This window comes from Amphiprion ocellaris, chromosome 5, assembly GCF_022539595.1.
Source record: "Amphiprion ocellaris isolate individual 3 ecotype Okinawa chromosome 5, ASM2253959v1, whole genome shotgun sequence".
In the NCBI taxonomy this organism is placed as follows: domain Eukaryota; kingdom Metazoa; phylum Chordata; class Actinopteri; family Pomacentridae; genus Amphiprion; species Amphiprion ocellaris.
The window spans coordinates 11,982,250-12,004,850 of NC_072770.1; the positions used below are offsets into that span (position 1 = coordinate 11,982,250).

The following is a 22,601-nucleotide window of genomic DNA, read 5'->3' on the forward strand; positions in this document are numbered from 1 at the left end:
TACATTTGGGTCCAACAACAGAAACCGTTGGCAAGACAGCTATTTCTTTAATCCTTCAGTTCATTTGATCACAAAAATCATACAAGGATACGAGTAACCAGGTTTGTTTAAAGGTAAAGAGACACAAAGAAAGAAAGGATAAATCTTAACAGGGACATAACTGTGCATGAAAAAGTAGAAAGATACATTTGTCATTCTAGACATTCAGACTCATCACAGCAGGAAACAGATTTAGCACCACAAGAAGCCATTCCAGAGAGCCAACATATACGATACTATAGATATACGTGTTGATACTCCATTGGCTGGTGAGTCATGGTTGTCATATTGTTCCAGTAAAACAGCTCTAAATGCATCAGGACATGAAGTATACTCATAAAAAGATGATAAGAATTTGCTGGAGGCACAAGGAGAACATGCAAACCTCACAAAGAAAGGTTCTTTTAGCTGTAAGATGACAGTGCTGGCCCAGAAGCACCATCCACAGGGTTTACTTATTTTCAAGTTTTTTGTTTTTTTTTCAGAGATGAAAATATAATCTTATGACATAAAAAAAAAACAACTGGTTGCTTGGTTCTGGTATTTCCTTCATTAGAGCCTAAGAAAGCAGCACAATGTCTGGACTTTTCTACTGATATGGAGCTGCCATGTGGTATCTATGGACTACTGGCTCACCTTAATGAACTCCAGCCATCATTAATGATACTAATCACATCCATCTCCTGCTCTGACACATCTAAATGTCTGCAGTAAGAAAAAGGTCTTTGGACAGCTAAGGTGTGTCGACAGAACTGAGAAGAAAATTCTCACAGTAGTCATAAAAATTCTACAATAAATAGATAGGCAGATGAAAAATAAGGAAATGTGCAAAATAGCAGCCAATTTATAGTCTTATTTTATTCTAAAATATCTATCTATCTATCTATCTATCTATCTATCTATCTATCTATCTATCTATCTATCTATCTATCTATCTATCTATCTATCTATCTATCTATCTATCTATCTATCTATCTATCTATCTATCTATCTATCTATCTACAACAACAATAATAACAATACTAATAATAAGAAGAGGAAGAAGAAGAACAAGTAGAATAAGAAGAAGCATATAAAAGGGGCTCTTATGTTAAACAGTAGATGTCAGAAGTTGTTCAGAGCCATTTGATTTATCTAAAATGTTTATGATGTAACCTCAAATCAGCAGATCTCCAAAAGAACAATATTAAAAGCTCTCAATATAGTTTAACAACAATAATGAGAAAAAATAAACACATGAAAGGGGTGATTGTGGTGAACAGTAGATGTCAGAAGTTGATCAGCGCATTTGAATTCACCTATGAAATATTTATGATGCAACCTCAGATCAGCAGATCTTCATAAAAAAGAGTATAAAAAGTCTAAATACAGTTTAACAATAAAAATAACTAACAATAAACATATAGAAGGGATGTTTGTGTTGAACAGTCGATGTCAGAAGGTGATCAGTGCCTTTGGAAATAATTACAATGCAGCCTCAGATCAGCAGGTCTAAAGGTCTGAGTACATTACAAAAACAACAACAATAATAAAAATAAATATATAGGAGCAGAGCTTGTATTAATATTGTTTAACAGTAGATGTCAGAGGGTGACCAGTGTTTTGGATTTATCTATGAAATTAGCACTTCTTCATCAAAAACAGCATTAAAAAGTCTAAATACAGTACCATAATATAAATAATAATAATAAGAAGCATATAGAGGGGATGCTTGTGTTGAACAGTAGATGTCAGAAGGTTATCAGTGCGTTGGGATTGATCTATGAAATATGCATAATGTAACCTCAAATCAGCAGAATTTTTTTTATGAGTTTAAAAAGGCTTATTGCATTACAACAACAAAAAACAACAATAATAAGAGAATAGAAATTGTGCTTGTATTAATATTGTAGATGTCAGAAGTTGATCAATACCTTTGGATTTATTTGTGAAATATTCATAATGTGACCTCAAATCAGCAGAATTTAATTTTTAAAAAAATAATATAAAAAGGCTTAATGCATTATAGCAACAAAAAATGACAATAATAAGAGTACAGGAGGGTACTCAAAATAATATTGTTCAGTGTATTGAACAGTACATGTCAGAAGCCTTTGGATTCATCTATAAAATATTAATGATGTAGCCTCAGATCAGCAAACCCTCATAAAAAAAACATTAAAAAGTCAAAGTATAGTATCACAATAAATACATTATTTTAAAAAGCTGATAAGGGCTGCTTGTATTGAATATGTAGATGTCAGAAGTTTATCAGTGCCTTTGTATTTACGATTAAATATGTATAAAGTAACTTAAAATCAGCAGATCTTCACCAAAAAAATTATTTAAAAGTCTAAATACAATGTAACAATTAAAAAATAGTAATAATAAGCATATAGAAGGAGTTTTTGTATTATTATTGTTTAGTATATTCAGTAGTAGATGTCAGAAGGTGATCAGTGCCTATGAATTTATCTAAAATATTTATCATGAAGCCTCAGATCAGCAGATCTTTATCAAAAAACCAACACATTAAAAAGTTCAAATATAGTATAACAGTTTTTTAAAAAGCTTACAAGGGTTGCTTGTGTTGAACAGTAGATGTCAGAAGTTGATCAGTGCCTTTGGATTTACTATGAAATATGTATAATGTACCCTCTAATCAGCAGATCTTCACAAAAAAAAAGATTATTAAAAAAGTCTAAATACAATATAACAATAAATAATCATAATAATAAGCATACAGGAGTGTTTGTATTATTATTGCTTACTATATTGAACAGTAGGTGTCAGGAGCCTTATTTATGATATAACCTCAGATCATGTTAAACACTAGTAAACACTTAAATTCAGTGTACAACATCTGTTCCAGCAGACACCTGAAACAGTGTCAGTGGGCTCCTCTGTACCAAATATAGGTTACCACAACACCACACTGTCTCCCTCTCTCTGCGGATCGCACCATCACACGGAGCCAACGTGAACTTGTGCGATCAAAGCTAACAGATGAATACTTCATCCCTGACCCACATATTGGCGATATATGAGGCTCGCTGAGCGGAGCTCCGCCGTAGCTTCCAGCCCGATCTCCTCCTGCCACGGAGAGCCTCGTCTCCCGGTCCTCCTCCTCCTCCTCCTGCCGGATCACCTCCTCTTCCCGCTCCCTCGTCTCGCTTCCAGAAGGAGGGAGAAGCAGGAGCGACACGAGCCGAGGGAAGAGGCAACAGAGACGGGGAAAGTAAGTAGCTCGACTCGGGGTGGGGGGAAATAACTGGGGGATGTCATGGATGAAAACAATGAGTCCCGTTGTGAAGTAACGTTAGCAGTATTTCGTTACTCGTTACAGTGTTTAGAGTACACGTTAGAAACCGAGAAAGTTAACTGTCATTTATGCTAAACTTCGGCTGGTTCACGAGACGAACAAACAGTTAAGCTAATGTGGCTAATTTGAAAACTATTTTGGAGAAGGTGACAATAGGTTTTTGCTTTGTTTTTAGCTGTTTTTAAAAACCATTTGTAGTGAACATTATGCAGTTTGTAGGTTATGTAGCCACCAAACAGCCTCCATTACAAGCTAAACAACATCTTGCACAAACTTGTTTATCCAAAACACATACTTGAGAGGTGGCTATATGTTGTTAGTATCATATCAATGTGACACACATCGTCAAGTACTAAATTATGTAAGAGGTAATGTAGTAAAAAACATTTGTTGAAAAGTCTATATACAGTACAACATTATTATTATTATTATTATTATTATTATTATTATTATTATTATTATTACAGTAGTAACAATTATAAGCACATAGAAGAGGTGCTGTATTAATATTGTTTGTGTATTGTTTTTTATATTGAACTGTTTATTTTTGCTTTGTTTTAACAATTTTTCTAATACTGTAACACCATTTCCAGGAGATATTATACAATTTAAGGGTACATAGCAGCCTCCATTACAAGCTACACAACATCTTGCACAAACTTGTTTATCCAAAACTCATACTTTAGAGTTAGCTAAATGTTATTAGCATCATATCAAAGTGACACACATCAAGTACCACACTATATAAGGAATAATGTAGTAAAAACTTTTTTTAAAGTCTGAATACAACACAACAACAACAACAACAACAATAACAATAATAATAATAATAATAATAATAATAATAATAATAACAATAATAAACATATAGAAGGGGTGCTAGGATTAATATTGTTTAGTGTATTGAATAGTTTATTTGTGTTTTTTTTATACTGTAACACCACTTCTAAGAGATATGTAATTTTAAGGTACTGAACAGCCTGCATGACAAGCCAAACAACAGCTCGCACTAGTCTCAAACTTGTTTATTTAAAACACATACTTAAGAGTTAGCTAAATGTTGTTAGCATCATATCAAAATGACACACATCAGGTACCATATTATGTAAGTAGTATAGTAGTAAAAACATTTTTAAAATGTCTAAATACAGTATAGTCATAAAAACAATAATAGTAATAATAAAACTACTAATAATAAGTATATAGAAGGGGTTGTATTAATATTGTTTAGTGTATTAAACTGTTTATTTTTGCTTTATTTATTGCATTTTCTTCAACTGTCACACCTTTTCTAAGATATACAGTGTAAAGATTGTGAATAATACGAAACTACCTCACCAACAGCTTGTCATAAACTTGTTTATTCAAAGCACATATTCGAGAGATGGCTAAATGTTATTCGTATTATATCAAAGAATACCACATGTGATCAAGTACCATATTATGTAAGCAGTATTGTAGAGAAAACATATGGGGAGAAATGGGGGGAAAAAAAGGTCACATTCATAATTCAATAAACACTTGGTTGTCAAGTTTATTGGCTGCACTGGGCTAAAACTAATGCAGTCTAACACAGCGTCTGTGTGAAAAACAGTGCCTTCATGAAGGTTACGAAGGTTTACTGAGGTGTTTCCAGTTTGGTTCTGCTGGAGGCTTCCCCAAGTGCTTGCTCAAAGGGGATCCAAAATAAACTTTGGATTTGTTGGGTTTCTCTGTCTAACTTTGTACATTTTGCACCTTATTATGTGAAACTCTGTTGAATCGAACCTCTCAGTATAACAGCATAGTAGTACCAGAAATGTCAAAAATATAATTTAGTCTCATCTTCAAACTAGTACATTACGATGGCCATGAAGTGGATTTTATTTTTACAAAAAAGACTGCATTAATTTTTAAGTCCTCATAGAGCAGCAACTGAGTTTCTAAAGTCTTTGAATACTTTTGGATTGTTTACATCATTTGTCATAGTTGACTAGTTTTTTGAAACTCCTTCTCCAGCCCATGAAATGATGATGGATGATGATGGATCTATTCTTACAGTCTGCATGACAGCGATGACAGTGAATATAAAGACCTTCCAGGCCTTGTCTGAAAGGTCACTTACTCTATATTCACCACGCTTGTCTGTCTTCAGTCTGTCTAGGTTCAGGCTCAGCACAGATGTAAAAGAAGAAGAATGACATTTCTTCCTCCTCCCTTCTCCCTCAGGGAGATCGTGTCTCTCTTCTGCTTTCACACTTTGCTCTAAAGTCGAAAATTCTCAACTCAACTAAGGGCTCCAGACTAACTTTTTACATCAGTTGCACTGGTGTGCTTAACTTCTGGTGCTGAATAATACATTTTAAGTTTCACCTTTTGGTAATTTCAAATTACAAATTGTTAAAATTTTAAACAGGACTGAAGGTGCAGATAGATGTTTTCACCCGTTCTTTCTAATGAAGATGACCTGGGTCTTAAAGTTAGTAAAGGTACCGTAGTTCTTTGGCTATAGTATGAGCAGTGGTGAATTTTATTGCAATTTCTGACTCATCACTGCTTTGGTTCATTGTTGTCTGGTCCTGAAACACTGCAGCATGCTGTACACCTGTCACAGCACTCAACAAGCTTTTGAATATTAATATGACATCGATGCTCCGACAACAAACGCTGTGTTCCCAGCCATGCTTTGGCCACACTCTGTGCAATAAATGCAGTGTATAATAATGGCTGTTTTATCATATCTCAGTGATTCCCACAGGTTGAAAATGCACTTGTGATGGGAGGTGGTGTGGTGTGACTGATGTGCATGCAGAGACTAGAGGGGGATAGAGTAACTAAGGTTATTTTCTCAAGCTATAATTTACAAGTATCCCTCGCATGCAGACTACACCACAATTTACTGACATTACCAGAAAATCTGAGATGCACTGAAAAGCGCTACAATTCACAAAGGTTCCCTAAATACCTCGATGTTACAATTTTCTTATGTTCCATAAATGCCTCACATGTACTGCTACGAGACAGCTGTGCACAGAGAAGCATCGATTCTCCCTATTCGCTTCCTGCAGTGCAGCAGCTCAGACAGGTCTACGACCAAAAATTACTTGCAAAATAAGGCATTTTTATGTCAAATTTACTTAATTGGAAAACACATTTGTCTACCTAGATGTACTGGAAAGAAAATACAGGGGGTCTCGACTTACATTGAAATTCCGTTCCTACAGCGTGGCGTAACATGATTTTCGCCGTAAGTTGGAACTCACATACATATTACATAAGTGCCTATGTCACTCAGCTACACTAACACAGTGGTAAAATCATAACCTGACAAGACAAAAGTCTGACTTACACTTGGGAGCCATACCGAAGGGCAAAAAGTTTCCAGCAAAACAACACAAACGAAAGAAAGCAAATGTAGCACAATCCAATGTGGCGTACAACCGGCCATGTAAACAAAGCCATCGTCCTAAGTGGCTATTACATCAATGATAATGAGAATGCAACCTAAGTATGTAGAATAGAATTTAAGAGACCAAGTGCAGTTTCATATAGACACAAAACTAGTTTTTATTTCTTTATCGCTGCCATGTTAGCAAATAATTGCATGCTTACACATGCAGTAGAGAAGCAGCAACATTCACTTGAAGTCACATTTCTGGTCAGCTGGGTAATAGAAGTCCAATCGTCACTCTGCTTTGATCTCCACCAACTCCTCAGAAAATATTTCCCCCTTTTCCCTCTGTTTGTTAATAAAGGGAGGACCTACCAAACGCATACCGTTGTTCGAGTCAGTGTTAGTGTTCAAATAATGCACCTATGAAAAAATAGGTATAAATGAAGTGTAAGGCTTCTAAACCCATAAAAGATAATGTGGTGCCAAGTTTATAGTGCCATCTTCTTCACTTCACAGGTAAGGCTGAGGAATTCTCCATGGTTTCCTGCGTGATTTCCATTTGAAGGTACAGTATTGTCATTATTTTTCTTCTGGTTGAAGAGTCTCATATCCGACATCTCCACTTTCCTCTTCACTCTGCCCCGTTCACTTCTACTTCATGCTCCCATCCTTTCTTGTTTCAGCATGCATTGTTTACCTCCTTCCACACACACTCCCTAATATAATTTCAGTCTGTTTCTGTACATAGTGTGCAGTGTTATGTTGTGTAAAATGAGTGCAAACCTCACTGCAACATTTGCCTGATCATTTTTATGTAAGACAAACCGAGAATGGACCTTCTTCCTCTCAAAGATAGGGGAAAATTTTAAATTAATGCACTGTGTTTGTGCCAATTAGTAATACTGGGATGATGAGTCATGGCTTGCTATCTAAGGTTAGTGACATTTAAAATTTTCAAGCTGGTAGCAATGCTCTGTTTTTTTGTTCGACAGCTGGTGGCACATGCTTTGGATCATTTCATCTTATCACAAAACAGAAAATGACATTTCTTGGATACTAACTAAATTCCACTCTTTGCAGTGTTTATTCTTTTTATAGCAGTGGCAGGCTCTGGTCCAACAGGCCCTTCAACACACATCTAAGGCACCCTGATGAAAGCTCAGGCTCTCGCTTTCATAATCTACATGAAAACTTAAGCGCAAGTTTCCAAAGTGTGTTGTTGTCAACAATATAAATACAAAACTTAAGTAAGCCCAGATAAATGTTACTGTTTGAAATAATACTCTCCATGTTATAAAGATTGGCAGAAGATTGGATAAGTGTTCACCATTGGCTGGAATGAAACCTAATAGACTTAAGAGATGAACAGAATGAAGAAAAAGAATGTAATGTATGGTGAGACAATATCACTTAATATTGCCATCACAATTAATTGTCAGATTTTTATCTGTAATTGACTTAATGAATACACTGGTATACAAAATCTATATTCAAAGTAATCCTTTTTTGTTAATTTGCACTGCACAGTTCAAATCCTGTTCATTTTTCTTTGAATTAGAAGATGAAACTACAGAATTGTTTCACATTTCTTCAAGAAATCAAAACATAAATAGCTTAAGCACTGTAGGCCTTTGCACTTTCTAACAAAATTCAATAATCTTAGCCTATGGAGCAGCGTTCACGAACACTTCTAGTACGTGCACATTGCTGTGTAAAATAATGAAACAAAAATTGTCTGTGCCTGCCTTGGGAGTGTCAGTGGTTTTCTTGCAGCATTTGTATGTAACCTCATTCTGTGTGTTGTTTACTGAAATGAAGTTGTGCCAACATGACAGACATGAGGCTCCTTTTTTCTGTGCCAGCTCCTTCTTGTTTGACTGCTTCTGTTTCTCCAACGTTGAGCTGATCGTTGCTGTCTTCATAGTTGTGTTACATTGGTAAAACATGCCAGCTAGGACTGCATCTGTGCAGAGTTGGGAGGCTGGGATGTTAGAAAGTCTTCGTGTTAATTAATCAGTTTTTCCAATTAGCTGACCAAGCCTAATTAAACATGTAAACAGCACCCGGTACTTTCAGACAGTGTAGTTTCCCTGCTTTATAAATGAAGCAGGCCGCTGTTTAGTGGGTAGTCAGACCAAAATAGGTTCTGTGTTGAAACAACACTAGTGCAGTGCTCAGTCAGAGGACAACAATATAATGCCAAGAGTGATATCATCGCATGACATTATACATTTGCTTTTGACAATGTTGCCTAGCAACAGGGGCAACTTGGGCTCTGCCCACAGGCAGCTGAAGGCCCGCTGATGCCCGTTTATTTGATGTACGTCAAACTCAGTGATAATCCCACCAAGTTTGAAGACGATCAGACATATAGTTGTCGAGATGTCAGATGAGCATCTAGACACAGACAGACATATTCCTTCATTGGCTAGCTAGGTAAAGGACTGTGTTGTTGGGAATATGTTGCTTCTGGTACTGATGAGAATGAAATTTAATCCAGAAAGGCCACTTTAAGTAACAGATACATCAATTTGCCACTGCCTCAATTAGAGTAAATTATCTTTTAATTGCAGAAATCGCAAGGTAAACAGAAGAAATATGACGTTCTAAAGCATCTGGGAATGTACGCTTGCCAACCCCAATACCTCTGAGTTCTCAAGAAAGGCAAGCGTCTGGAATAACTTCTCAACATTTGTTAACAGTACAACAGTGCAAATGTAAGCAACTTTATGTCATCAGGTCAGTTGGCTTATTTTTAATCATAAAAATGGCCTGCTTGTACTCAACACACTGCAAGCTAAATTATTCGGTGGCAGCACAGGAGCTAGTGATCCACCGGGACACATTATGTTAGTTTTTATCTTCTGCTACCTAACAGTGTGAATGTTTTTATACCGGACTGCAGGCGAGCAGCCTGGTCACTGTGTATTTGTAGGACAGGTAGATGAAAGGCAGCCTGTTTGCTGTGTTAAAGGCCCAGAATACACTGTCTAGGTATCCTGCTGTTTTGCAATCCACTCACACAGAGAAGAGGGAAACACAAATTTTGTGTATTCTAAAGATTATTGTGCCTATAAACATACCTCCCGAACCTAAACTAACTCTCTCTGTAGTAGTGTATATTTCCTCAATGCACACAAATGCTGCCACTCTAAAAGTCAACCACCGAACTGTTAAAAGGCTAGAAGTGCAATAAACACACACGCACAAACACACAAGCATGGTGCAGTGAAGAAACCGTTAGGGAGTTAATTCCAATTCTGCTGACAGTAGATAGGTTTTCCCATTCACTCTCTCTATCACATAGTAATTACTTATAAGGCCAGAGGGATTATGATGTCCCCAACTCCCCTCTGTAATAGAGCTACTGTTCCATATAACCCTTTAGCTTTGCTACCCCAGCCTCTGTCAGTCCTCCTAATTAAGCTGTCCCTCCCTCTCATTATCCCTCAATGTAATATCCTCCATCCATTAACTTAGCCTACTTCTCTCACCTCTCACTATTACTACCCTACCCTTTTTACCTCTCCTTCATTTTTTCTCTTTGCATTTCTTCCTCTTCTGTTTTTTTCTTCACTCAAGCCTTCTCAGCACTGCTTCACTTGCTAATTTGACTGCTGCACAGCAGTCAGAGAAGGCAAGCAGAAATACTATGGCCTGAATATAGGAGTGTTTGAGCTGGGGATGGGGGAAGTGCTTCAGGGACACAATACAGTGCAGTGGTAATTGAATATACATTGACCTTATGTACCCAAGCATGTTCTTTGGTGCAGTCACGATATGTCCAAGCATACATCAAGCTTCATTTTCTCAGCTCTGCTAATGTTTGCTGTTTCCTGAGCGCCAGCATCTATTTCCGTCTCGTCTCCATGGCTTCTGGTGCAGCAACGTTAAAAATGTTGCCACATCCTCTGATTAGCCTCCACAGCTTCAACTGCATCCAACTCTCAGATCCAAACTCATTAAGATGTCTGTGCATCTGAGCTTCAAAGAGCAAGTTTGTGGATTGCATAAAATTTTCTGTAGGTATCTGCGATATGGTTAATTACTTGTTTTTCAAACGGTGGCTAAAATCATCATGAGGCCCTCAGTAATAAAATAGAAAACCAGCTCCATTTATGAGAAAGTGATTTATCCTATTTCCTCTTATCCTTGTCAACGTAAGATGTACTTTACATGTTTCTTTAATGTCTTTTGACTTCCTTATATTTGTTTAAGTTGTGGGCTGGTGGTGGTGGGGTCAACTCATGTTGGAAATGGTGATTGCAATACAAGTAGATGTAAATATTTCAGTAGCCACTTACTGAACAAGCCCAGATGTTGTCTATTATCCGACTGGATTACATTGGTTTCATGTGTAACGCAAATACATAATAGGTAATCCTAACCTATAATCAATGTGATTGTGCCATTCAAAGCTTATGGTGTATCAGAAGAGATAGTGTGGAAAGTGTTGTGAATGGTTCTCGTAGTCCCCAGAGTCTTCTCAGGTTGTAAAGTCCTTTAAAAATGCATGTCTCTTTCAACCTTAAAATAGCTTGTTTGTTACCAATGAAACCTAGAAAGTCTCAGTCTGTGTTTCTGAGACTGTAGCTGGTACAGTTTTAAGTTGGAAATGCTCAGCCATGGCGTTGATTGCTTATTTTGTTAATGTCCTCTAGCACATCAAATACATGTATACATATTAAGGGTAAGGAAGTTGGGGTTTTTAAGTGTGGGGAGAGGCGGATTTTTATCATTCCCCCCTCATAACCCCTTGCTGCCCCTTATTTGGCTGCCAGTGTGCGACTTGTTTGTACTTACATTGGCTGGGAGACCTTGATAAATAGAGTGTAAGTGACGTGAAGTGGCTCATATCTTTAACAACTGATTAACAATGGATGATAACTTCAGAAAAAGAAGAGGTAACAGTCTTTGCTAGGTACAAGATCACAGGATAGATCAGGTACTATTCTAAATCATACTATTCCATTAACTCTGTAAGTTGGCCACACTTGAATCTTATCATTTTATATTTGTAAGCATGAGGCTTCTTGTTTTGAGCTGCACAATGGGAACAAATTAAGTACGACTAATTGACAGAATTTTATCACTGAGCTGGTTATTGTACCAAAGAGTCCCAAGACAACTTAATGCAGTGTTATTTGTTTCATTTATTCATGATTTTACAATAGGGCTGGGCTGGAAAAATGTACATTTAATACATTTAAGTAAAGTATTTAAGAATAAAATTCAATGAAATAATTTTCTTATCTATATTGATAAGGTGTCCATTGCCGATACATATCACTATTGTTTTATTGCCCAGACTTATTTTACAGTCAGGGAATGAACTGCTACAGTCCACTTAATCATCATCCCAGATGGAGAAATAGTAAATGCTGACACAGTACATCTATGACCTTACTAAGGCAGAAGATGTAATTTTAACACATCATGGAGCCAGTAAACTGTCCTGTTCCTCATCCATTTATTTAAAGATATTTTCTCTGTTGAATACATGTTATCAGGCGTAAGCCAAACAATGTCAAAATGTAACTATTTCGCTATATTTTTTTCCACAAAAGCATGTACAGTGATTCTAAAATGCCAAACGATGGCATTTCTGATTAGCCGAGCTTATTCTGAAAGCATTGATGTATGGTGTAGCCTAGCTAGAGACAAGACTGCATCAAAAGCTAGAAATGAAGACAGCAAAAACAAAACCAGCTGTGGATTTAAAGCTTCTGTAGGATGTCATCCTTTCATATAGCATGTGTGAAAAGCTTCCAGTAATGCAGCTTTGAACGACAATGCATAAGGTTTATGTCAGCTTTTACAGTAAGGCTTTTAATCTTCACATCAAATTGGCAGGACTTTGATAAGCTGCCAATTTTCTCTATCACAGTAGGACTTTTTTTTTTACAGGCTGATGGATGGTCAGCGTGTTCGGCTCTAATGAACTGACAGTTATGGGAAAACCAGAGCAGGAAAAAAATAAGTGCTTTATTCTTTTCTTCCTTAATGTGAAGGCACACTTGAGTTGCTACGGCGACAGTGTTATCACTGTTACAGCATCTGCCAGTTGAACACACAGACACACACCCATAAACACTCAAATAAAGGACACACAAAAATGCATAAGGACAGCCAGAGGGAGGGGAACAGAGTGAGCTGTTTGCCTTTTAAAGGCAGATAAGAGAAACACCAACTGCTCCACAACAGTGTCGGCCAAAAATCAGCCACAACTGATTTAGTCTCAGCTCTCTCATTATAGGACCTGGACCTCATGCTGCCAGATTTAGTCTGCTAATTCACTTCATCTGTACCAATACAGACACAGGAACAGCTGGGCCAGAGCACTTTGCCATTTCAATCTTGGGTAAAATATGTAAATGACAACATTGCCAGCGAGGTGGCCAGCAGTTAAAAGAAGCTCTGTTGACAGCATCAGGTAATATTGCTTCTCCTGTGGCAACATTATTACGCTTCATTGTTATTTCTCACCATCCAGTCTCTTTGTGTGCTGAGGGTGTTTTATTAATGATTGCACACTGCGTGATTATTTGTGCACAGTAATGGTAGAAGCTCCTTTTTAACCAGAGCTAGGTTCCACAGAGCACTTTACAATGTGTTTCTCATTTACCTATTTATCCACACGCTCACAGAGCTGCAATGCAAGATGCTCGCCTACTATTGGGAGCAATGTGGAGCAACCTGGGGTTCGGTTCGAACCGCCAACCTTACGATTAATGGACAACCTGCTCCACCACCTGGCCGCCCACAGTGAAGATTAGATTAGCAGAGAGAGCAGCCATGTGCTCTCCGGAGGCTGAGGGTTGCCCTCGCTCTTCCTGGCCCACTGAGGCAAAGGTCAGGTCAGCTCAGACTCAGGGGAGAGTCTTGGTTGAGCAACTCTGCAGTCGAAAAACGGTCAGACTTAAGCTTTCAGCCCCACTTTGTGAATGCAGCACATTCACCTAATCCTGTCTGGACCATTAGATCAGCTGGGCCTGGGCAGGTAACCCAGAGCTTCATTTAATCTTTAAGCTGACCGGCGGCAGGATGTCTGCAGCTGCAGTTGGCAACAAGGTGGTGAAAGGAGCTGAGCTTAGAATCTGTCAGCCATGTGCTCATGGTGAAGCAGAGCTGTTACCCCTCGAGCTATTACAGCCAGTAGGCCTTGCACATGTCATGTACAGCAAACTGTGTTGGGCTGAAGCAAGACAAAAGGGCCTGCTGTCCTTAATATTCTATCTAAAAGCAATTCACAAGTTCCATTTTTTATTTCGTCATTTATTGCTCCCAATGTTTTCACCTGTCAATGAAACAGTGTGGGTTTTACTTCTTTTCCTTTTCTTTCGGTGAAGTCTGAGCTTTCTTAGGTTTCCTCACTTTGTCTGTTCAGCTGTAGTAGCTCTGACTGACAGTTTTTCTTCTGCTCATTTCCAGAAACATAAAACGCATCATAAGATAATGAAACCACATCCTTGAAATAATACTTTAAGTGCAGAACTGTTTAGAAACTGGCTGTTGAAATGCTGCAGCTGAATGGTATAGGGTATAACATAGCTGCCTTTGTGAAGCAAAGTGAAAACTAGATGACTCTTAATGTATGTAAATGTTCTTTAAGGTTTCATGAAGTCGTGACAGGACACTTAAAGAAATACACAGTGCTTTCACAGTATTTTGCACATTTTGTGTGTGAGAGAGAGAGAGAGAGCAGAGAACAGGTTCCTGTGCTATATGGAAAAGTATGGAATTTAATGTTAGTCCTTTCTACGTCTGGAAGAGTATGAAAAAGAGAAGAACACATGAGAAAGTATTTGTTTCTAGGCTATTGCCCCTACTCTGATTTCTATGATATAAGATTCTGAATTGCTAAAAAATAAATTTGGGTGTTTTTCATGTCAGCGAAAGAGAAAGCAAGCGTAACCCCCTCGTAAGAGAGGCCAAAAAGAACCTGCACCAAATCAACGACCAAATTAGAAACGAAATGTGGCAGTATCTTTGAATTGCATATACATACTGCATCACAAATAACCGAATATTAAGCTGGTCCACACATTTATGGGCTATGCAGTGATGTAGTTATCAGAAAAGTAAATGGAGCTTATCATGAAATTTAAATTATTGTGTTCCTTTTTCCCTTTAGTTTGCTTCTTATTTAAAAAAATAGTCTAAATACTGGGCGAGCAATGGTTATTCAGTGCGTTAAAGGAAAATAGTTCGAGTGTAGGTTGCAGTGGTCCGCTTTGGGTTTGCCGTTCATTTATTTTTTAGAAGCTATAATACCGAGAGCTACAATCCTCTGGCAGTTGCTTGGTAACATAATGTCATACACAGGCAGAATTTAACATACATGTTCACATTTGGATTTAAACACTATTTATAGACATAATACAGCCATGCCATTCCACCAGAACAGCTTCTTGGCTTTGATACTCCAAGTATGTGGAGGGATTGAACACGTTGCTTCCTTATGTCTTCAATTGGATTCAGATCTTGTGAAGTTCAATTAGCATATGATTTACATCATTTTCATACGCATCACACCGTTCATTTACCACCCTCACAACTTTCACTCCCATCGGGATAGAAATATTTTCATCTTAGGATGAAGGATAAAGTTGATAAATCATAACAATGTCAGCATCAATCAGAGCAACAGCATAACAAAGACACCAGATCTCCTCACTGCAGAGGTCATGGGTTCAGGTTTTTTCTTCAATTTGTCATCTGTCATTTCTACTCATATGCCAAATATGATCTGAAAGTGTGTCTGGAATAGTTTTTGTTTGAAAAATGTGCAGGAACACACACAGAGAGAGAGAGAGGTGTTGAGTGTTTTCTGTTCTGTCATGGGCTGCATCAGAAGTCGATATTAAAAATTATTTTGCTGTTGCGGTTTCACAGTGAACGCCCCCTAGTAATATATAAATTTCTCATGAATTTTTGCTAGTATGTCTTGAATTCCACCACTCGCTTTATAAAGTGAGACAGTGCCACAGTACAGAATATCAAGATGCTGAGTTGGAATTCTTTTTTTAACCACAATTTTATATGTAAAGCATTTAGCTTTTGGCTTTCCCATGCAACTGAGTTGGTTAAAAATTAAAAAGATGAGGAGGAAAGCTGTGCATAATCACAAGATTATAATTTTATACAGGTCTTTAAAAAAAATTTTTTTTAACCAAGTAAGAAAGAAATGAGCTCTTTTTTAGACTAAGCTGATATTTTCTGCCAAGATAAAGCTCTTAGTGTGCTGAAAACGGTGCGTTTAAGCTCTCTCTGTGCCTGCTTTACTGTGTGCTGCTGCAGCCTTTATTTTAGTCTTGTGCTGTGTTCAAAGTTCATTCGACGGTTTGGTTGGCTGCCGAAGTGACTTTTACACACAGACATAGACATGTACTGCTGAAAGCTGCTTCAGTGCATTAATACTGACTGTATTAATACTGACTGCTGGTGAAGGTGGTTACGCATGAGATAGTCTCGTCAAAGGGATTTTTTACCATGCCAGATATACTGTACTTCCCTTTCATTCCTTTTTATTTACATCAAAGAGATTTGAAAGGTTTTGGCTCCATCAAAGCATCAGGAAAATGCCACTGCCATTCTATCCAAAGTGAGCGTGTCCACATGGTCTGACCTGCAGCTCTGCTCTTTTTACATAATAAGTCAGTTTTTGTTGGCGCACCTTGCATATAATGGATCAAAAGAATACATATTTTATGGGCCCTTGACTTAAAATTAATAAATTAATGAGCACTTCTCTTGTCTTTGTACATGCACAGCAGAATTATTGAGCAACAAAAGGCTGTCATATTCAGCAAAAACCACTGGTAAAAGGCAGCATAGTTTAAATATGAAGTAATTCAATGAGGACTGCAATTCAGTATTAACTAAACAGAATCACTCTAGGTTTATTTTCTCTATTTGTGCAAAGATGCCTTTTTCACAACAAACATTTTAATATGTTGCAGGAAAAGCACCAGTAGAATTATTGACACCATAGATGGGCCAGGCACATTAAAGTTTCTATATACAAAATTTTGAACATTAATATAACATTATTATACAACCATTAGTGCCAGTTAAATCATTTGATTGGACAAGAGTCATCTGAGTCTAACATCACGTGGACATTCAACTCTGCATATATAACTCCGCTTTATGGATATTCAAATAACCCTTAAATTTCCGCCGAGTAGCCTGTCTATCTAAGATTGTAACAAACGTTGCACTTCAAATATGGATTTATGTTGCAAGTTAGATTCAAGTGAAATATTGAATTACTGTCAGATAAGGTCGAAGAAAAGAAAAGAAGGTTGGATATTTAAATGCAAACCTCCATATAGGAGAAGAGTAAAATAAAGCTGACCCTGTAAGGTAAACAAAATAGGCTTTGTATTGCTTCCAGACTGGGCTAAGTGTCAAAAATATAAATGTTGCATTTTATTATGTTAAGAAGACTGAGCTGAATGCAGTCTTGAAGCAGTTTTATGGATCCATCCGGACAACTAAACTCTACAGCGTCAGCAGCTACCTAGACTTCAGATTGTTCAGTTGTTATATGAACGAGCCTCCAGTTAGCCATTCATGGAATTTAATGCAGGTCCCCAAATTCACATTACTTAATAATGTTTTGAAAGGTGTTACAAAAGAGATTAGAAGGGCAGGGAAAGACATGGGCTGACTCACCGACTCTACACTTTCAGCATAATGACATTTACATGAGTGAGCATTTTACACAGCTTTCTGCTATCTATGGGTTTTCAAAACCCCCTCCCTTAGTATATAGCTATGATAGTAAACAACAACAAGCTCCGAGCAGCAACCTGTATGCTGAGAATAACAGGTTTTTGCAGAGGATTTAAGGCGGGTTTGCTTGGTTTCTTAAGTGAATTAGCCATGTTCTACCAAAACAATACCCCTGTAAGTATTTTGCAGGGGCACCATCGCTACATCCTGGGCTCCCCACTGCCCCAGACAATTGAGAGCTATTTAAAGAAATGCAGACAAGCCAGCACTGTAAAGATATGCAAGACTAAGACAGACAAAACAACACAGCATCCCCTGAATTCACCTGAAGACCAGCAACATCTTTTTTAAGTTCACTGAAAGTCTTGATGAAAATGAAGCAAAGTATTTCACCAAGACATTCAGCAAAGAAACAAAAAAGAAAGACCTACTGAACAGAGACACAAAAAAATCGGAGGGGTGCAATGTTTGAGGAGCGAGGAAATCCCCTATGCCTCAGAGCATCTTCCAAAAAGTAGCTGAGCAAAATTCCATCTGGTGAAATGTTCCTCTATCTGCAACCCAGGAGGGTGTTCACTGCGACAGACCGCTTCTGGTATATTGCCATTCCCCTGACAATAAACCAGCTGTTACCAAAGATGTGCAAAGTGGCCGGGATGCATATGTCTTACACAAACCATAGTCTGAGAGTCACTGCCTCAAAGACAAATTGAATGCATTATATAATCATAAAGAGACAAGAATGTGTTGTGAAAAAATCTAAATAAAAAATTGTGTGTCTTGCAGCTCTGAAAGCTCACAAAAAAGTAACAGGTGACCTTTCATGGAGAGCAGGGCACTGTTGGCAACATACTGTCTGATTCAGCTGGTAACTCATTGGGATCACACATTCTGCCACAGCGACTGTCAGCGGACTCTGGTTGCACAACAAATAAAAAGTTATACAGGAATGTACATAATGCAAAGTAGCTGACCTGCAGTAACATGTAGACCTACACAAAGTAAGCAGCAGGCTAGTGTACAGGACGGTGTTAGCTTGTCAACAATCCAGTCCTTTAATAAGCAAACAAATCATAAACTATTGCTGCGTATTACTTTTAACTAATAGATGTTGCTTGTAGAAGTGTTTCATAAAAGCAATATCACATTCGAGGTTGTGTCTTTGAACTGAATATCTGGACGGCTGTGATCTTCGGCACAAGGTCGTGTTGATATTCAGTACTGCAGCGCTTCCTCTCGTGATATTGCTGAAATATAGACGCAAGCAACTATTAGCCATGGAAAAATATAGTTGAGTAATGATGCTCTCAGCAGAGACTGACGTCGCTCTGTGTGTATTGTAATCGGTGTTTCTCTGTTCTAAGTTTTGGCAGCTAATCCTGCCGTGTGTGCATGATAGTGCAGTACAATTCATGCAAATTCCTTCCTTTGAAACTACATTTCCTGCAAAGCAAAGAGACTGACAGCAGACAACAAGAGTGACCTCCTACAACGTATTGTAACAGCCAGATGGCGGTGCAGATGGGATTGCATTTCAGAGCATTCAGCAGAGTATTTTATAGTTTACTCATGTGTACTATGTGCACTTGTGTAATTTCAGCTCACTGTGAGGCTTTCAGTTGCTCTCTGTTTAATCATCTGTGTGTCTCTGTTTCACCGTGTTTGTTTCTCTTCTGCGGTGTGTCATGAAACAGGCAAACATAGCCCAGAGTACAGCAGATGGAGCTGCAGGGGAAATGTATACCCAAATAGATTTATGAATGCTTATGAGGAATTATTACGTAATCTAACAGATATTTGACCAGCGAAATACTTTAATTAGATTACTGTAACAGTGCTGCATTTGAAGCACTTCTTGCTGCGCAGTCAAGAAGAGCTTCAGGAATGATCGAGGAAATGGTTAAAGAGGAAAGTTAATTCTGAAAAGCTAGGTAGCTGGAATCTATACAATTTAGAGACCCAAGTGTAAACAACAAAACAGTCGAGGTGGCTGGACTTTATTTTCACTTTCTCTTAAAGTCAGTTATGGCTGGTTGATCCTACAAAGCGAAGATGAGAAGAGACACATAGAGTGAAGACAGCAATTCTCAAATTGACAACAACTCCTTACAGCCATTCATTGTACTGGATATTTTCTCATCAACTCTTTTTTTATTTTAATTAACACCGGAAGGAGAGTGGAGGTAGGGCCTACATCACCTGTTTGTTTTGGCCTTTGTTGTCGGTGTTCTAGTGCAACATCGAATGCTTCTAAATGTCGTATATGGCACCTTAAGTGTCCCAGTGATTTGCGAGTTTGTCGCTATGATCAAAAACAGGACCTCCTCAAAGCAGAATGCAGCCATTCATTCATGTTGTTGCAAAAACAACATACTTTTCCTGCAACAAAGTGTCAAAATGTCTGCTTTGTGGGTCTTTCTTTGCACTGAAGTTGAGCACAGGTTGTGTACCAGAGCATGTTTGTGGCTCTGTAGAGGACAGGTTAGCTCACTGCAGCACGTCAACATGACTAAACCTCAGTTGCATCAGTGAACAATGGAAAGTAATAAAACATATTTATTTATTTATATGAAAACTTCCCAGATTTACTCACAAGCCTGCAGTGATAAACAGGAGCTGCTGTGCCTTAACTTTCCAATGTATTCTGAATTATTATTAGTTTTTTGCTCCTGGAGTTAAACAGATCTGTATCAATGGCAGTTTGTCGCCATAAAGTAGCCGGCCTGTGCTGTAGTTTACCAGATAACACTTGTTTGAGCCAAACAGTACTGATTGTGTCAGACTATGGGTGGGGGGAACTGCTGGTGGACCAATTCAGCATTGTTAAAAGCAGGCCAGTGTGAAAAGCTGTTAGTGTGATAAAGCTTCTGCAACATCTAAATTTACTTCCACTCACACACAGTGCATGTAAGTGCACACACATGCATGCAGGCACTTACAGATTTTGACAAGTTCCACCGTGTACTGAGGTCAGCTACAAACTACAGCACAGATGCACTGTTTCAACAGTGCAGACTAATTAAATACAAGTCAATAAATGATCCTTTGCTGAACAGCCTGTACCCACAGAAACAGAGACAGAGCACACAAAGGGTCAGCTGTAGACCAAAATAAAGCACACCAGACATTTTATCTGAACTCTAAATAATGAACAATGGAAAATAGGTTACTTTGCTAAAAACAGTAGGAGGCTATTGAAGCTTTTTTCCAAATCACAGCCCAACCTGTAAAAAAAAAAAAAAAAAGACTTGAAAGGAGGATTAAGGGAGAGACTCAGAGATAGCGGTTTTCAAAACATTCAGATCATAGCGTATTGAAGATTGCTGCTGCATTTCAAGCTGTGATGTGGTTCTGCAGTAGCCAAGATTGTGGTCCTTTTCATTCCTAATTTCAAACCTCAGTGTGTCCCTGAGCATCATGATTTCCATGGATACAGTTTTTGTCCATTTGCAGGATTTCCCCTGCAGATTATCCTGTACAAACACGCTGAAATAAACATGTTAATGCAGATTGGGCACATGAGCAATGCAATGTTGGCACTTGTTCTGGCATCAAAGTGGGTTTCCACATACTCTGAACACCTTATCACAAACCAAAGTGCAAACAGCAATTTTGGGAGGATTTTACTGGCAGGTATACTCACAGATCAGTACCAAAATTTCACAGCCTTTTGTATGCTGTGGTGACTTTTTCCTCTTTCTCTTGGACTGGCATTTAGTGTGGAAGCAGTCCATGTTTAATAAGGTTTAAAAAGTACAGCACTCAAAGTCAGGCACCTAAATACCTAGTCAATGCAAAACCATCTGAAAAATGTGATTGTACCATTTTTTCAAAGGTACAGTAGATGCAGGAGACACTAGACAACAACAACTACATGTACAATGATGGCAGCAAGTACAGTTATAGCAACAGTTCTGCTGCAGTTTCTGGAAACAACACAGCAAGAGTCGTGGAGATATTCTGCATTTAAGTCAGATGATCGGGGACTAGTTATAAACAACCAGAAATTGGTATTCGTTCCCACGTTGCAGTTAGAGTATCGACAGTCGGACACTATCTGGGGCATGAATTTTTATATAACTTTTAAGTTAGGAGGAGTCACGCACTGCCAGATGATGACAGCAACCTGCCACTACACCGAGCTTCAAACTGCTCTTTAGGAAACCTATGGGTGACGTCACAGAGGGTTCATCGGTATTTTTATATAGTCAATACTGCACACTTCTTGCTTTTTTGAAGGTTTAAAGTAGGGGGTGGATGATCTTACCAAAAGAACACACAACAATCTTTGGGGGTAGAATCATGAATCATGACCTGAATTGCAGTTCTGTCCACGGATTTAGTTAAACTGGTGAGCACATGATTAGTTGTGCATATGCGTGAATAATTTCAAGGCAACCGTACGCACAGTAGCCAAGATTATGGCAGTAGCCATACTGCAGGACCATATACCAGCTTGAAAAGCAGCAATCTTTAACATGCTGTGATGTAAATATTTGGAAAACCACAATCTCTGAGTCTCTCCCTTAATCCTCCTTTCAAGTCTTTTTTACAGGTTGGGTTGTGATTTGGGAAAATGCTTCAATAGCCTCCTACACCAGGTTATTTTTAGTCATGTAGCCTATTTTTCATCTTTATTATTTACAGGTCAGGTAAAATGCTTGGTGTGCTTTATTATGCACTACAACTGTACCTTTGTGTACTCTGTCTCTGTTTCTGTGAGTAATTTCTTCATTTCAACTCTAGGCAGAATGTTCAACTCACTCTGTTTTTATTCTGAAAGTTCTGAACACCATACTGCCTTCTATCTATAAAATAAGTTCCATCTGTAAATGGTAAGTCAAGTGATTGTTGACCTAATTGTGTCACAACCAAATACACTTCCATGGACAGTGTTATTATTTATTAAGTTAAAAGCAATATATTTAAGTATTTATTTAGAAAGTTAGATCGCAGCTGTCCCCTCTCGTGTTGCTACCTGTGGGCTGGCCACGTCATTTGGTGATTGACTACAGTTCCACTGTCTTGGTCTGCATATGTGAATGGTAGTCTTTATTCCTCTGTAAGCTGGATGTCCGCTCCAACCAGAATGTGCAGCAGGTGAAGGATTTATTTATTTATTATGTGCCATTGTGGCAGGCTCACTGA

At 38.1% G+C, this 22,601-nt stretch overlaps 1 protein-coding gene across 1 annotated transcript in view; it reads left to right on the forward strand.

Annotated features, from left to right (window-relative positions):
- Positions 1–2,942: 2,942 nt before the first annotated feature.
- klhdc8a (kelch domain containing 8A) overlaps positions 2,943–22,601 on the forward strand; it is a 44,260-nt gene continuing 24,601 nt past the window's right edge. Inside the window, exons 1-2 of the mRNA XM_023292052.3 lie at positions 2,943–3,256; positions 7,230–7,278. The gene's annotated coding sequence lies outside the window, so the exon portion shown is untranslated. The remainder of the gene's footprint in view (positions 3,257–7,229; positions 7,279–22,601) is intronic.